The sequence below is a fragment of the Sciurus vulgaris genome, assembly GCF_902686455.1.
Source record: "Sciurus vulgaris genome assembly, chromosome: 11".
Lineage (NCBI taxonomy): Eukaryota > Metazoa > Chordata > Mammalia > Rodentia > Sciuridae > Sciurus > Sciurus vulgaris.
The window spans coordinates 25,089,660-25,104,466 of NC_136472.1; the positions used below are offsets into that span (position 1 = coordinate 25,089,660).

The 14,807-nt window shown below is 38.0% G+C and overlaps 2 pseudogenes across 2 annotated transcripts in view; one reads left to right on the forward strand and one right to left on the reverse strand.

The window, feature by feature from the left end:
* The first annotated feature begins 5,704 nt into the window (after window positions 1-5,704).
* Window positions 5,705-14,807, forward strand: part of LOC306638507 (leucine-rich repeat-containing protein 59-like) — an 88,199-nt pseudogene continuing 79,096 nt past the window's right edge. The window contains exon 1 of the transcript in view: window positions 5,705-5,940. The product of the transcript in view is annotated as a leucine-rich repeat-containing protein 59-like (transcript). The remainder of the gene's footprint in view (window positions 5,941-14,807) is intronic.
* On the reverse strand, window positions 11,305-12,222 carry LOC306639125 (olfactory receptor 4A47-like; annotated as a pseudogene). Its single transcript has one exon. The product of its transcript is annotated as an olfactory receptor 4A47-like (transcript).

The window sequence follows — 14,807 nt, forward strand, 5'->3', positions numbered from 1 at the left end:
ACTGGACAACCTTCACAAGATCTCTATTTCCAAATAAAACTCTTTCCTGCAGTACTCCGGGTAGGACCTCAACATATAAATTATATGGGGTGTGCACAATCAAACCATAATAATTTCATGTGACAACTTGACAAACTAGCAGTTAGCACGGTCTCAATTTACCACAAACCTGAAACTTCCTTCTAGAGACTTTGGTTGAATATTCCACATTATTCTAACCTATAAATTCCTAAAGCACTCTGAATTACATATCTTCAACATTATCACACCCCTACTTTTTAACCTGGTATCACAAGTATTTCATTGACATCTTCAAGTAGATATGATTTTATTATTTAGAAGAGTAAATATTTTATTTTTCACATAAATCTGTTTCTTCCTAGGTTTTGTCTAAATAAAAGTTACTTCCTTCTGTCTTATCCTTCAAGTCAAATTCTGACAGTCTTCCCCCTTCCTTTATTTCTCTTATGTTGCTTATGTATATATTTGTTCAGTCCCCTTGTCTTTCTATTTATACTATCTTCAAGCATGATCATTCTCATTTCATCCCTTTTCACCCCTGTGAACAGCAGGAGCCCCCTGTCACATCAAACATTGACTTTTTGGCGGATGCTAATTTCAGAGACCAGAAACAGACATCACAAATTTGTGTTTGGTGATAATTGTACAAGGTGTGTGGTAGTTCAATTCTTCCATTTAGTAAATCAAAAGTGTTCATAGAACACTACATTGTGCCACACAATTCACAGGAGGTGAACTTCCAGGCATCAGTGTGTCCACTAGCACAGTAAGGCTCAGGGTCTAACCTAGGGTCAGGTCATCAGAAAAGAGAAATCTCCATGCTAACTGAGGAATCAGCTTTTCACCATGGGACTTTGATTTTCCAGATGGAGGCAACAGTGTTGAGGATGTAGATGGTCTCTGACTTAAATTTTCAACTTGTGGAATATATTTGTGGTGTCTCTCTTATGCCTTCTGAGCAGCCACTTTCTGCCTACTGAAGTTTATCAACATTTTCTTACATTCTCAAGTGATATAATATCCTGTGTTAAAAAACAGTTACACAAATTCAAAATCTGATCTTGGCCACTGACTATAAAATCCTACCTTTGGAAGCTTGTCTGCAGTTGAAGGAGGAAATTTGATCTCACTCAGAAATAGTGAGTACTCCCTCTTTCATCCAGTGTGCTCACAGAAGAAAAAAAGCTGTGCTGTTTTTTGAGAATATATTTAAAATCACACAACCATTTGCTTTTCATTTTCTCTGGAGTCTACTAAATACTGGAAAAAATAATTAGTGACTGTCGTGGTATTCAAAGAAATTCTTGGTAAAAAGAGAAAAATTAACATTTTCATATTAAAACAATTAACTAAAAATGCAAACAAATAATTTCAACAAGGAATAGCACATCTAGCATTTTTTAGGAATGGAAAGTTTTCTAGGTTCTTTTTTCGTAACTTTAATAAATACCATTCAGCTTTTTAACTTGTCTCCTCTTGTCCTCGTAAGGTAACCACTTATGCTTGGAGTATAGATAGAGTACTCCTGTGCCTTACAAATACTTCTTTAAGAATAATAAACCATCTTTTAAAACATCATAACTATTACTAACAGAGGAGGGCTTTTCCCTGACAGGGACAAAAATCACTAAAGATTTTATACCGGGAACACACGTTAATCATAGAGTCCTGCAACTGGAATGTGTCCAAGCCACTTCATGCTTAATTACACTCACTGGGACTCTCCATATACTTTTCTAAGAACATCTATGTGTCAAGACCCAATCCATCAAACTCATAAGTAGAGTCACATGGATGTAACAAGGAAAAATTCTTTCATAAATATTATGGGACAAATAAACAAGAATAAAATATCATCCCCATTAATTTGTTCCAAAGAAGATGAGTTTATCACTTACTCCTTTAATGGGTCAGAGCAATTTCATTTTCTGTTCATTTAATCTTCAATTTTCCCCTTATGAGTTTGAGATCAAATATATTTTTAAAGGTTTATGCAGCTGTAGTAACCAGTTATTTATGTATTTATTCTTTTTATTCCTTGTTTTACTAAAAACTTAATAGTAGTGCCGGCTGTAGTGGTGTGAGCCTGAATCTCAAAGACTTGAGAGGTGATGCAGGAGGAGCATGACTTCAAAGCCAGCCTCAGGAACAGAGCCATAATCTCTAATTGGAAAACAACAGGTTATTGTGACAGAAAAAGATAAGAGTAAGACACATTTGAATAAGGCAATTAAATAAGGCCTTTTTAAAGGTGAGGTTTAAGCTAAAGTCCAAAAATGAGAAGTCATTTGCTCCTGTGGGTACACTGTCACCATGGGAAGATCCAATGTGGGACACAGCTGGGAAATTTCAAGATGGAGGTCATTGAATCTGAAAGGGAATAACACAGGGAGATAATGGAACAATGGAAGGTGAAGACATGAGCAAGAACCAAGCCCTGCAGGGGTATCACAAATCTTACTAAGGAATCTGAACTACATTTACAGCTCTTTTGAAATGAGAGTAAAGAGGACTTGCTGTTAGTTAAGCAAAAATGCTCAACAATTAGCAAACCAAATCCACCAAAGTGGATCAAGATTTATACACCATGGCCAAGTGAGATTATCTCAGATGTAGAAGCCTGGTTCAACATTCAAAAATCAATTAATGTATTTCATCACACCATAGGATAAAGAAGAAAAATCACAGGATTATATCAATATTTGCAGAAAAAGTATTTAATAAAATTCAGCACCCCTTCATTGTAAGGACATTCTGTAAACTATGAATAAGAGTTTCTAAGGTTATTTTAAAAAAGAGTATTTTCAAAGCAATCAAAAACTGACATCATCTTTAATAGTGAGAGTCTAGAAGGTTTACATATAAGATCAGTTTTAGTCAGATATTGTGTTACTGAAACCATACATATTTCTTCCTGTCACACACTACCTACCTATAGTTATTGCTCAGTTCACCAGTATCAGTGGATTAGTCCACTCATTAGATGAAGACTCTCATAAGCTAATCATTTCACCTCCAAAGACTCTTGCACTACCTCACACAGGAGATTGTGCAGGACACCTCATATCTAAACCATAACAATCAGGAACGAGGGAAGGATGTTCCCTCTCACCACTTTACAACATTGTACTCAATAGTAAGACAGGAAAAAGAAGGTTTAGAAGAAATAGAAGATATAAAACCTTCCTTCTTTGCAGTTGACATCATCTATGAAGAAAATCACAAGTAATACTACAAAACTCTGGGACTAATAAATGATTAGTGTGAAACTGAAATACAAAAGGATTATGTGCAAAATCAATGATTTTCCTATATGCCAGCAATACCCAAGTCAAAGTTTACGTTAGAAACATAGTAGCACTTACTCTAGTATGCCCCAAAATAAAATACTTGAGTATTGCTTTAACAAAACATGTACAAGACCTCCATGAGAGAAACTACAATGCTCTGATGAAAAAGGAAGTAAATGAAAACTTACCCCTGCTCATGCACAGGAAGACTCAACATTATCAAGATCAGGTCTTCCCATATCTATATTTTCTACAATCCAAATATTTATGACCTGATTTGATAGATGTTAACAACTAATTACCAAGTTTACATTCTGAGGCAAAAACACAGGAGGGATAGCACCATGCCCAGGAGAGCATTTTTTGAAGAACAAAATTGGACAATGAACACTACCCAACATGAAGACTTGACACAAAGCTATGTAATCAAGACTTGTACTATTGGTGAAAGAGTACAGGAGATCTCCAAAGAGAAAAATAATGCTGCCCATTTTAGAAGTTTCTCATGTACTAACATGCTCTTAACACACAGTCAGCAATTGGGTTCTGTATTAGTCAGGGTTCTCTAGAGGAACAGAATCAACAGGATGTATGATTATAAAAAAGGAATTTCTTTAGATTGGCTTACACGACCAGAAGCCATATAGTCCACCATGGCCGTCTACAGCTGGAGAGCTTGAAGAACCAGTAGCTATGCAGTCCAAGAGGCAGAAGCCCCAGAACAAGAGGGATCAACAGTGCTATCCTAGTCCAACATCAAGGATTCTGGAAACTGCCTATAGAAACACTGGCAGAGTCCACTTTGGAAGAGTAAAGAATCAAGGGTGCAATATCATCAGATGATCTAAGCAGCGATCAAGAACCCTTTCAAGAAGAGTTGAGTTTGCATCTGCATCTGCTTCCCTGTTCTTCCAAGTTTTATTCCATCCAAGCCATCACTCTATTGGGTGATGCTGCCCATGCTTAGGGAGGGTCTCCATTTCAGTTCACTATCCCACATTCCAGTCATTCCTAGACAGGCCTTCATTGACACACCCAGAAGCCTCTTAATCATTGACATCTCTTAATCCAATCCAGTTGACAATTTAAATTAACCACTATAATGGATGAATGATAAATGATGGACCATTACACAATAAAATATTATTGGTTACTAAAAAAAAATTGAGATACTGAAGCAAGGAAATACATAGAGGAAACTCAAAAGTATATTACCAAGGGAACAAGTCAGTATGAAAGTTGTGTGGTTGCAATCATATGACTTTCCAGAAAAGTCAAAAATTGTAGAAAAAGTAAAAATTTCAGTATTTATGAAGCAGACAGGATTTTTAATTCAGTTCAACTCTTCTGTATGATACTATGAGGGTGAACACATCATTATATTTCCTTCCAAAACTATAGAAAGTGCAATTCCAAATGCCAAAAGAGAACCATATGTAAACTAGGAACTCTGAATAATGTCATTGTTGATTAATGAATTATAAAATAAAATATTGTGGTGTGTGAGGTGGATAGCATGGGCTATGGCTTAAATGTGTCCTCTAAATATCATGTGGTAGAAACAATGCAGCAGTGTTGAGAGGTGAGACCCTCAAGAGTGGATTACAAAATGGAATATTCCCCCATCTCAAAAAAGAATGGAATTATGACCTTTGCAGGTAAAAGGATGGAGTTGGAGAATATCATGTAAGTGAGATAAACCAAACCCCACCAAAAAAAAAGGACAAATATTTTCTCTGATATGTGAATAGTGATCTATATTGAGGCAAGGTGATGCAGCCGGGAGGGAAGGATGAATGATTTTAGATTGGTCAGAGGGGAGTGAGGGCAGTGGAGATGGTATGGAAATGGGAAAATGTTGGAATGAGATGGACATTATTACTCTATGTACATGTATGGTTGCATGAATGGTGTATCTCTACGTTGTGTACTACCAGAGAAATGAAAAGTTGTGCTCCTTTTGTGTACAATGAGTCAAAATGCATCCTGCTGTCATATATAACTAAATAGAACAAATAAAACAAACAAATAAATAAATAGGATTATTGGCTGCACTGGTGTGAACAGTCCTGGGTCTGGGAGTGCCTCTGCCTGGGATACTTGTGATGGTGTCCCAGAGACAGTGATGGTGGAGGGCTCAGGGGATGGCCATTGGTGCATATCTGCTGAGTGACATGCTTTCAGCATCTCTCACTGGCTGGACAAACTCCCAGAGCTGGGGCCAGTTCAGTCAGCATCACCATGACCAAGGAGAAGGCCAGTAGGAAGGACAGGAATCTCTGAAACAAGCTAATGGCAAGGAGCTGGACCTGAGCTCCCAACCTGAATGAGGTCCTGATTAACAGCTGGCTGTATTTCCAAAGGCCACTGCACTGAATCTGTCCTACCATGAAATGAGTAGTGGCCTCACACACCTGGTGAAGCTGGATCACAGTGAGAACAAGCTGCAGCTGCTGACTGACTTTGGCCATCTGGTGCAACTCCAGCACCTGATGTGCTCAACAGCAGGCTGGTCACACTGCCTGTTGAAGTTGCTCAGCTCAAGAACCTGAAGTGGCTGGACCTGAAGGACAACCTCTTGGACCCTGTCCTGGCAGCAGTGGCCAATGATTGTTGGATGAGAAGCAGTGTGAGCAGTGTGTAAACAAGGTTCACAGCACATGAAGGCTGTGCAGGAGGATCAGGAACCAGAGAGACAGAGGCAGCTGGAAGGGCAACCAGAGGCAGAGAAGAGGCGGGAGGCCAAACAGAGAGCTAAGGAAGCTCAGGAGCCCGAACTGCAGAAGCAGGAAAAGTCACCACAGAAGGACTATCAGGGAAAAGAGCACGATGCCCTCAAAGCTTCCATGTGGGAGCAGGAGAAGGAGCCCAAGAAGGAAGCATGTCAGGCCCCCAAATCCAAGTTTGACTCCCATCCTGGCAAGTCACCCGCAGAAACACACTAGGTCTTGAGCTTTGCTGAAGCTGCTCCTACTACTCTTACGGCTGTGGGTGGTCAGAGGGTCGGTTGCCTGTAGAGGAACCACAGTGCTGCATCAACCCATCCACCCCAGTGTGAACGCCATCCATGCCAATGCTGCCCAGGGTCTGTGCCACCACAAGGTCCTCCATGGGTCCTGCACACCAACTCCCAGCAGTGAGCTTGTACTCTGCACCTGCTGCCCCCAGGTCATGCAGCTCACATTCCTGTGGAGTTGGCCTCTGCTGGACATAGCCTTAAGGACCAGACTTACCAGCCATCTTGAAATGGCTATCAGTTGGTACTTGAGACCTCTGCTTTCTAGGACTACTTGTTCTTTACTCAGGGTTCCCTCGTGGAATGAGAAGAAATGGAAGGTGGGAAGGGATAGTCACCTGCATGCCTTAAGGAGTTGGCCTGGGGGTAGGGAAGGAGAAAATAGCCTTTTCTAGTTATTATACTAAGTTGAGTAAAGGCAAGGCTCCTGTCTACTAAATGGTCGGCTGTCACTACATTTATAATTTTGTGTGTCACAAACCCTTACTTTCATTACTCTCTGGGTAGCCCAGGCAGATCAGGAGGCAGTGTGTTACTGGGAACAAGGGGACCAAGACACTCAGGAAATTCAGTCAAAATTGGGGAGGGGGTTACCTATTTCCTAAAATACCTCCAAGACAATCAATCATTTTATGGACCATAAACAATCTCTGACTGTGAAATGAACTCAAACCACCAACCAAATGCAACACCTGTAGGCAAAGTAACTGAGGCCTTCCATAAGTCACCCAACAGTCTCCCAGATAATCTAGGAAGAACCAGACTCCCACTCTGGTGGTCTTTCTTTCCTTAACATCATTTGACCTCCTTTCTAATGTTCAGAGAGAACAGAACTCACACCAGAATTATGTCTCTGCCAAAGTACAGAAACTTTCCCATTAGACAGATTCAAGACTCACAATAGAGATCTCATGCCATCAAGGTCTTGGGCAGCTCCTGTGGAGTATGCCCCATTTAAATGGCTTCCACAAGATGGCAGCAGGCACAGTTCCTTGCCTCAGGTTCAGAGCAATAACTCTCTGACTGTCAGGAAGTGAAGAGGTGGATCTCTGCAAAGCTGCATTGTCTATGGCAGCTACATCAGCGCTAGGTGTGACTAAATACCTCAGAGGCAACCTGAACACTCAGCTTCATGGATACCAAAGTTCAGAACTGTTGGACTCTAGACCTTTGACAGAAGGGAAGGAATGAATGGAAACTAGGAAATGAAGGGAAATAAGCAGCAACATTCAGCTGAAAAGTGGTGCATAAAACTAAAGTCTAGCACAAGCAAGGGCAGCACTGTCCATTCTCCATTCTCTTGGCTGCTAGATTGAGCATTTTCTTGTCTCAACAGCTTTTCACAACAGCTGGATGAAGGCATTCCTTAGTCTTCCCCCAAGCTGCACAGCCTTCAGTCTAAATACTTTATGGAAACTAAACACATGATACATAATGATGAGATTATAAAAATAGGGAAGTCAGCCTAGACATCAAAGTTCCTTTGACTGGTTGAGGCAGCTCAGTGCCTGAGCCAACCTGCTGGCTAGAGTTCACTCTGACTTGGAGAATTGATGCTGATTCTTTTGGATTTCTACAATTATTAAATCCATGTCTAAGGGATCAAAAAGAAAAAAAAAAAAAGAGAGAGAGGGTTAATCCACTGAATTAATGTTGTGGTCCAGGAGTGGGTTGGTTATCATAGGGGTGGTATACTGATAAAGGTCAGCTCAGCCCTTTCTTCCTGCCTCATCCTTCCCTTCTTCTACACTTCCCCCTTTACCAAGGGATGGCACAGGCGTCAGACTCTCTCCAGATGTCAGTGCCATGTTCTTGGGCTTCCCTGCTTCCAGAACCATGAGAAAATTATTGTCCTTTTTTTTTTTTTTTAAATTCAGCAGTCTCACTTATTCTGTTGGAGCAGCGGAAAATGAACCAAGCGGGAAATTGTGGGGAGAAGAGATTTCATAGAAGTCTATGTCATTTCAGCTAATATTGCAGTGAACCTAAAACTGCTTTAAAAAATACAACTTCTTATTTTACAAAAGCAAGCTAGATGACCCAGGGTCTTCCTGACCGAGTTGAGGTCCAAACAGATACAAGGCGAGATGCAATAGTCAAAACATATTCAAAGTAGCCTATTGTGGATTTTAAGCAAGATTACACAAAACTCACAGAGAGGTGAATAGGGTTAGGCTTCTTGTTTATGATTTTGTAACTTCACGGAGGTTATTTTAAACATACAGAAGCCTCATTTTTTCTTTGCAATAGGGGATAATATATAAATCTAGAAGTTTTAATAATACAAAATAATGTTTACACTCTCACACAACTTCTATCAGATACATCGTAGTGTGCAACATGATTTTTACTTTGATTTTATAATAAGAGAATTAACCATGCCTGACTGAGATGACTGGTAGAAACCAATCATGACTTTCTAATTACTATGACTCAAAGTCCTATTTTTAAAAGTTCTTTGGTAAAAGAATAGTACAAATTAAAACCCAAAATATGTAACATGATTCAAATGAAAATGCTATTACAGACAATGGGTTATGAGCTCAGTGCTCTGAGGAAAACTTAACATCTGTAGAGTTTGTATTTATGGGGTAACTTTATATTACATAGGAGGAAATGAGAGGGAGTGGGGGTATGAAAAATCTGGAATGAGACAGACATCATTACCCTATGTACATGTATGGATACATAAATGGTATGAATCTACATCCTGCACAATAGAAATGAAATGATGCATCAAAATGCAGTCTGTAAAAAATAAAAAATAAATAAATAAAAGATTAAATTTTATTTCAACTAAAAAAATGTTAGAAAACAACAAAGTTATCCAAAGCAAAAGTCGGTTAGAAGCACAAAATGAAAATAAAAGCGGTTTCTCTGTTAGAAAAAATAATTAGAGCTATTATATGTGTGTTAGTCTGTTTTCCATTACTGTAACAAATACCTGAGTTACACCAATTTAATAAGAGAAAAATTTTATTATAGCTCACAGTTTTGAGGTTTCAGGTCATGACTAAGTGGTCTCTTTGCTTTGAACCTGTGGTGAGGCAGCATATTTTGGTGGAGATCATGTGTTGGAGCAAACTGTTTTTATCTCAAGAAAATAAAAGAAGAGAACGTAAGAGATCAGTTTCCACAAGTCTCTTCTAGAACCTACCTCCCCATGACATGAAAACTCCCACTCAGATACACCTCCAAAAGTTTCAACCACCTTCCATTAGCACTCTGCTAAGGACTGAGTTTTTAATAAATGAGCATGTGGGGAACACTCTATATTCAAATATCTAAGGTCTAGATAGTTGGATATAAAATAAGAAAATATGAGTAATGAGTAATCAATCTGTATTCTAATCACAAAAATTAATGAATGAGACATAGATTTCAAAAGTATAAATGATACAAAGAATACAAAGAAAGTTTAAAAACACATTTGGACATTTTACAACTCTAAAAAGCACTGGAATCTAGATTAAGTAAAATCAATTATCATCTGGATTCTATGAATGATTCTCTAGGAAACTGTAAACTACCAAAATTTTAAATTTTTTGTGGAGCTAGTATATAAGTCAGTTGTAGTTTTCTTTCGGTGTCTGTGATCTCTGCATTTTAAGGAAATATTTAGACCATTTACATTGATGCAACAATTGGTATGGTTAATTTTAAACATATTATTTCTTATGAGTTCTTTATGTTGTTTATTCTTTTCCATTTTTATACTTCCTTTGGATTATTTATGTCTCTGTTCCTTTTTATTTTATTTGTTTGCTTATTAAACATAATTATTTATTTTGGTTGTGGGGATTGTGTTAAAAGTTCACAATATGGATTTATTACTATTATTTTAATAATTATATGTTAAAGATATTTGAAGGGGAAACTCATATGTTTGTTCATGTACTTGTTATTTCTGGTAACCTCTTTTCTGTTCACAAACTCGTATTTCCACATGGTATCATTTTCCATCATCTGAATTACTTCCTTTAATATTTTTTAATGTCTTCCTTAGTACATTATAGTTATGTGACATATGTTTGTGATGAGAACACTTATCTACCATCTTATCAAATGTCAAGCATATTATATAGTATTATGTATAGCTACCATGCTATTATTATCATGCATGATAACAATAGTTAATAACAGAGAAGAAATAACATAGATAACAGGAGACATTTTTCAGTGTAATGAACATTCCACTTTTTGAAAAAAAAAACACTGTCCCCTCACTTTCCAGCCTGTGCTCTCTGCCCCAGGACTGTGGCTATTTTGTATTCTATAAATAAATGATATCATGTAGTACTTGTCTTTCTGTGTCCAGGATTTATCACTTTACATAATGCCCACCAGTTTCACCCAGGTGGTCACAAGTGATAAGACTCCTTCTTTGAAGAAAGAGAAAAACAGTTTGCTACCTGCATCTCAGATCAGCAATGAGAGATTCTGCTGAGGGAAAGGTAAATTTCTACAATTTACCATGTTGTGTGGGTTCTACTTTTAATGTTTCTACTGTAAAGTATTCCATTTTTAGATTACCAAGTACAATTTCTGTACTAAAATTTACATATGGAATGGAAATCAAATGAAGGTATTTATATAGCATTAAACTTTTTAAACATAATAAATATGTTCAACATAAAAATAAGATGAAGGACAGCACAGCAAGAAATAAGAATAAAAGAAAAAATTAAATAAAATCAATACAATGATTCCAAATTTTATTCATTAATTTACTACCTATTTAGATGAACACTCTACTACATGTGCATGAGAACTTTCTAGTAGTGATAGACAAGACATTACAGAGTTTACATTAAAATAGGGCAACTATTAGAAGTACAATCACATATTTGATTCTTTAATTGTATTTACCAGAAATACATTGGAGGTAAAGGAAGTTAACATCAGTTTAACAAATGTTATGCTTCCTAAGAAGAAACTTTTATGGTAAGATGACTCTCCCCATAGTGGGAAACTCCCTCATTTCCTACCTGATGTGATTTATGCTCCCCAGAGTTTCTTCATAGCATTTGTCATCTCTGATTTTCTCAGAGTGTAGATGACAGGGTTTAGCATGTGGGTTATGAACATATAAAACACACTCAATGACTTGTCAATGGGAAAAGTCTTTACTGGTCTTGCATATATGAAAATATAGGGAACAAAGAAGAAAACCACGGTGATGTGGGACCCCCAGGTGGAGAGAGCTTCCTGCCTCCCTTCCTGACTCAGGTTCCTCAGAGAGTGAAAGATGGTAGTATAAGACATGAATAAGAGCAGAAATACAGTTGTGTAGATGAGTCCCCCATTGGCCATCACCAAGAGGCCAAGGACATAAGTGTCAATACAGACAAGTTTCAATAACGGGTATGTCACATATGAAATGGTCAATGATATTGGGGCCACAGAATGGGGGATCATATATAGTGCCAAATTGAATTACTGAGTGCAAAAAACCTCCAACCCAGGAACTACCAGTAGCAAAATACACACCTATGGCCTTATGATAAACAAATAATTCAAGGGCTTACATGGCCACAGAGTAGTCATAGCTCATCACCAACAGAGGAAAGACCTCTGACTCACCAAAAAGTGTCCTGTAAATGGCTGAGTCATAGAAAATTCAAAGGATATATTTTCCTTTAAAAACAATTTAGAAATCATTTTGAGATAAATGACGGTAGGATAAATAGCATCCATAAATGATAAGTTAGCAAGAAAGAAGTATATTGTTGAGCCCAGGGTTTTACTGAAGGTTATGGTCACAAGGATAAGAAGATTTCCCACCATGGTCAAGATGTAGAAGAGCAAGAACATGACAAAAAGAACTTTCTGCTCCTTCAGATTCTGTGTGAGGCCCAAGAGGACAAATTAAGTTACATTGTTCCTCTGATCCATCTCATCTTTTACTGTTGCCGATTTCAGATAGTAAAGCAGTTCACCTACAAAACCATGAAAAATCCTTAGGAGTATTATAATCCCAATCTTAATTCATTCATCTTCTGAAATACGTTTAAAAAGCATCAACTTGTCTCCAGTTGTCTAATGCACGTGTCAGTAACAATGAAATTAGACAAGATTTCCTACCCTAAGTGTAGTGATGAAATCAGGATTTAACTAACAACATGATCATGCTCCTAATAAGTGTCTTATTTGTATCATGCTACCAATTCACAGTGCTGGAATTTATAAATCAATTGGGTTATGGGTAGACCTCTCACAGGAACCCATAATTATGTGATCAAAGGATATGTGAACTAACAAGCAATGAAAACTGAATTTCATGAGAAAATGAATTTTCATGCATTTTCTTGCATTTCATGAGAAAATGCGTTTCATGATAAACACGTGGTGTCAAAAAGGTGTAATACCAAGGATTCCCTTAAGGTCATTTTTATATTAATAGTGGCTAAACTAACATGTAAAACTCTAGAACAAAAGTCAGTATATTCATTACTGGTTCTATGACTGTAAATCAATAACAATGGCAGCTTTTCATCCAATTTCCACTCATCTCTCTTATCCTCAACCAGAAGCACCTTACCATTCATATATCTAGGTGCATTCTGCTCTGATGATGTGCGTGTCCTCCAGCACATGAGAGGCCTTCTGAGCAGTTCTCCTTTTCTCTTTCACAACCCTCAGCAGCATCACCTTCTAATGTTCATAATTGCACCCACAGTCTCTTTGAGACAATATAGGCTTTTTCTATCATGAATCACAGCTCTCCCCCAACTTTCTACCCATTACCCACTCCCAGAGCTACATCCACAGTTTTAGATATTTTTTTGTAGCTACACCTCAACCTCACTTTCCAGTAGCAAAATTCATATTATTTGTGACCATTGCTGTAATAAAGTATCCTAAACTGCTTAAGGATAGAAATCCATTGTTCAAGAGTTTGGTACACTGGAGATTCAGAATCACCATCTGTGCTGTATTGATTTCTTCAGAACTTTGAGGAAAAGCAGAGTCTCAGGCTTTTCTCCTTGGCTTACAGATACCAGTTTTGTGTCACGTGTCACTCTCCCTACATTCAAATCTCCCTTCTAACAGGCCATCAGTCTTATTGGAAAAAGGACCACTCTAATTAGATTATTTTAATTTGTTGACTTCTGCAAAGACCCTACATACAAAGAATTCACATTATGTGGTAGGAGAGCTTTGAAACTCAACATAAAATTGAGAAAGATGTGGGAGGAAAAGAACAAAATAAAACAGTAGTTGTTTCATGTGATTCAACGTATGACCAATAGCTATCACACTTTCAAATATCATCCCAAGTTGCTGAACCTTTCTTTTGAGGTCTGTCCTTGGACATTCCTCCTTTTCCTAACTGTAAATGCTGAAAAAAACAATGAAAATTTCTGTCTTCACCACTGTCTCTCCTTGAATTTAAAAGGGTGCCTGTGGAGCCCACCTGCCCCTCCACTGAGTTCGGAAGACATCGCTGAGCCCGCCCCGACACACCTAGGAAGGACACAGTCGCTGACCCCTCCACACTGAGGACGGAGGCCAGTAGTCGAGCCTGTCCCCCTACTGCTGAGGAACACTGTGCCCACCTCAGTGCTGACTCATCACACCCTCACTGGGGTTCCCCAGCTTCTTTGGAGTCTGGTGCAGTCATTTTGAATTATTCCCGAGGGCATGACCATCATCTTTGGAAGGTCAGCTACCTTCCTGAGACACCTACAGGAGACTGGAAGCCATTGACAGGTACCTCTATTTACTCATTTACATCCTGCACCCTTCCCCATCTTCTTGCTCACAACTAGAAATATTGTAAATAGTAATCTAACTCATCCTGTTCATTATAATAATGTTAAAGTTTTTATAACTTTATCTGGTTATCTGGTTCAGGGGTGCATTTTCTCTGTATTGGGTGAGATTGTATTGATCTCCCCTCAAAGGAGAGGTAGTGGAAAACTGCAGGGTCATAATAAGCCTGCAAGGGAGGAACTTCAGTATCTCGAATCTTCTCTGATAGAGGGTAATATATACAAACAATATGAAAAAACAGGGGAAGAAAGTGTCCTTAACAAACCAAGATGCTATTGTGATAGAATCTAATGACAGCATGGCAGAAGAAATGAAAGAAAAAGAGTTTAGAATCTGAGTACTTAAAATGCTCCATGAAGCAAAAGACGAGATAAAAGACCAGATGCAGGCAATGCATGACCATTCTAGTAAACAGCTAAAAGAGAAAATGCAGGAAGGAAAAGAACTCTTCAATAAAGAGAGATTCTGAAGAAAAAAAAAAAAAAACAGAAATACTTTAAATGAAAGAAGCAATAGACCAAATTAAAAACTCAATAGAAAGCATCACCAACAGAATCTGGTGGAAGAGAGAATCTCAGACAATGAATACAAAATATTTAATCTTGAAAATAAAGTTGAACAAACTTGCAAGAAGTCATAAACAGAACCTTCAAGAATTATGGGATATCAGGAAAAGACTGAATTTAAGAATTATTGGGATTGAG